Source organism: Microtus ochrogaster, chromosome 15 (genome assembly GCF_000317375.1).
Source record: "Microtus ochrogaster isolate Prairie Vole_2 chromosome 15, MicOch1.0, whole genome shotgun sequence".
Lineage (NCBI taxonomy): Eukaryota > Metazoa > Chordata > Mammalia > Rodentia > Cricetidae > Microtus > Microtus ochrogaster.
Window position 1 is genome coordinate 16,469,678 of NC_022017.1, and position 3,553 is coordinate 16,473,230.

Genomic DNA, 3,553 nt, shown 5'->3' on the forward strand with positions numbered 1-3,553 from the left:
GGAGGGGGAGGGAAATGGGAGGCTGGGAGGAGGTGGAAACTTGGTTTTTTCTTTTCCTTTTCTCAATAAAAAAAATAAAAAAAAATAAAAAAAAAATAAATAAAAAAAAAGAAGAAGGAAGCCCCTGCTTCTGCCAAACCCTGCTTTTAAATGTCCCCCTCCCCAACTTGTATTCTTTCTTTATTATTAGACTGTCTGTTTGTATGCCTGTCTGTCTGTGTGTCTAAGTCGAGCCTGGAACTCAATACATAGACCATGCAGACAGACTTACCGCTGAGTGCTGGGATTCTTATTTTTCCCAAGTGACCTATTGAGTCCAGTTAGTGATTCGCGATGGGAACAGCACCACATTGGTGCATCAAGGCACAGGGTGAAATCAACACTGAGGTTGATATGTCATATAATAAGAACAATTTCCTAGCTAGTAAGATATAACTTAAGTTATATTTATACAACATGAATGCGTGGCAGATGCTTTCCTTGAGCACCGGCGTCTTCTCAGCAAAGGTGTTGCTCTGTTTCTCTGTTGTTGGTAATTTGCTTCTCTCTTCTGCCTTTATGAACTAGCTTTCCCTAGAAACTATGAATAACAAGTGGCAAAGTGTGACATATATTTTACCTTAGAAAGCTGAAAACTGAGACTGTTTCATCACTGCAATCTTCTGCAAGTAGACAGACATAATTATCCAATCATTGTGATCGGATATTTTGGTCCGGCACATTAAACTTAGCACAGGAGTAATTGTTGTCCAGTTATCATTTCAGCAATTATACTTTGAGAGCCTCCTAGTTCTGAGTAATTCATAATAGTTACTAAAATGCAAAGTCAGACAAGTCTCAAGCCTTCATCAAAAGGCATTTAAGGCTGATGAGGAATACAGGAAAACAAGCCAATGATTCCTAGTGGAACAGCTCACAGAAGAGGCAGGCAGAGATCACAGCAAGTAAGAGCATTGCAAACACATTGACCAAGGAAAGCTTCTCAAAAAGCAGCATGTATATGTTTCAAAGGACAAATGGAGTTACAAAAAAGGAGGGAAAGAAGGAAGGAAGGTGGGAGGAAGGGAGGATGAAGAGAGGGACTGAGAGGTGGAGGGAGGGAGGGAGGGAGGGGGAGACACATTTTTGAGAGTGTGACGAATAGAAGCTGTGCTTAGAATGACTAATGTTATCTTGGTTCTCTGTTATTTCTCTAACAGCACAGATTCGCTATATTAAAGTCACACCCACTTACCACTTCACAGCTGCACCGTTCAATGAGGTGCAGGTCTTCAGTGATTTCCTGGTAGATGGTTGACATAGCTAGAAAGAAGGTAGAAAAGCTTTGCTCCTTTCTGATGACTTTGGGGATGGAGCTGCTCTTCAGCTCAATCCAGTAGAACACAGAACTGAGTTCCCTGCATTTATAAGCCCATTTCCTGTGGGACAAAGGCTGAACTTGCTCCATGCTTCTAGAGATCCCCACTGGAATTCCTTCCTTTATCCTTAAGTAGGCAATGGGAGTTCTTCCTACACTTGACTTCAGCAAGCTCTCCTGCTTCCATTATCTGCATTATCTCCCTGACTCATTTTTATGCCCCTTTATGTTGTTTTTAAGGGTTCATATGAAATATTTTGTCCAGCTAGATAAACCAAGCCAATTTTTCTATCTTAAGGTCAGTTGTAACCTCATTTTAACTACACAGAGACTTTTGCAAGTTTCTAAACTCATACTTTAATAGCGGAGGAACAAGACTCTGGGACAATTTTAGAATTCAGTCTAGTTTGGGAATAAATGTTTTAGTCTTTGGCTCAGAAATCTCATGCTAAATTTGAAGAAAACAGATAGGCAAAAAATGCACGGAAAAGAGGACACCATACTCAAGGAACTACTAATTTCCAGTTCTTTCACTCCCTGGGTGCACACATCCAATCCAAAGAGGTGAGCCCTGACCCCTTCCCTGCCCTTCTTTCAGCACACAGCCTGGATGCACAATAAAGTTTTGTGACCTTATTTTTCATCTAGTTTGATTTTGGCTCTATAACCTCCCTATACCCTGTGTCACAGATAAGAATGATTTGCTGACACCTATTCCCTAAGAGGGAATCCCTAAATGAATGAGGGCATGTTTATTTGTTTGCCAATTAATATGGCCACTAGAAATAATTCTTTCAAATAAATGGAAAAATATTAGAATCATGTCAAAATTCTAATAAATTATTTCTACCTGGGAAATATTGGCAATTCTTGTATTTTTATTAGTACATTTCTGAATGTCCTAAATCCAACAAGATTTTGTTTATCTATAGATAGATATATAGATACATACATACATATGTACATACATACATAGAGATGCATAGATACAAAAGTCTATAAATATGTGAAAGTCAAGACAACTGGCAGTCACTGATGGATGCTCCCAAGAGTATTTTATTAACCTACAACATGAAAACAAAGAGCCGAGTGAAAAAGTGAAAACATCTATTAACATAGAGAAGGTAATTAAGGAATCTAAGAACTTATTTTAAATTAATAATCTTAGTGGAACGAGCACTTATTTAACTAGACATCTGAGGAGCTAACTCAGCACAACTTGCCAATTAGGTGAGGCTCCTGCCACGGTCCTGAACTTCAGCAGGTAGATGTGGCAATAAAGATCAATCAGATGAGAAATTACTGCATGTCAGGCATAATGCTGAGATGTGTGTTTTATAGAGTGTTTTCCAGAATCATCAAAGAAGACATCTCCTTTGAAAAGGAAGACCATCATAACACAGGCAGCTTGCATAGTTTATCAAGGGTAATTAAAATATTACTGATTTCTCTAGCAGCTCTGGAAACCATATCTAGGAGCAGTGCCTGGTATTTAAAACTGTGCTTTTCATCACGATGTCATAGGCAAAGATGTGAGTTGTCTCTAATCCAAGGAGTTTGACTGATGAAATGATGGAACGCTGAGCTTTAATATAATGGCCTATGAATTAGGCAAAGATGATCAATTCTGTGTATCAAGCCTATAGCTTAGAGGGGTAGGACTGGCAGAGGCCAAGCAATTAGATACAGAAGTGTCATGGATCATAAGAGATCAAACTACATATTGATAACTGTAAGTTTCTATTATCATAATTAGTAAAAACCTAGGCAGGGACAGTGCTGGACAGGTACAGCTTAGCTGTGACTGTTATGTGACAATGTTTAGCTTCCACTGAGCAACGTGGCTGCATGAAGTTAATATAAAGGAAGGAAAAGACAGAGATAAATAAATAGAATACATTAAGAATGAGAAGTTCTAGCTTAGTTTTTTTCTGTTAGTTGGGCCATAACTGAAGGAATAAATTCTGAGATGAAATCCATGTTTTCTTTCATTACTCAAGTTAAATCTGCATTTATAAGAATTATTAATTAGGAGTACAGATACTGAGGAAGCTTGAAAAGATTTGAGAAGCAAAAAGTTGTAGATGCTTTCCTATAAAAAGCAAAACCTAGGTGACTGATGTATCTTTAAATATGAAGGAAGGAAGGAAGGAAGGAAGGGAGGGAGGGAGGGAGGGAGGGAGGGAAGAAGGAAGG

General features: G+C 38.6%; 1 protein-coding gene across 1 annotated transcript in view; it reads right to left on the minus strand.

Annotated features, from left to right (window-relative positions):
• Positions 1–3,553, minus strand: part of Tmem117 (transmembrane protein 117) — a 385,423-nt gene that overhangs the window by 117,997 nt on the left and 263,873 nt on the right. The gene's annotated exons all lie outside the window — the stretch shown is intronic.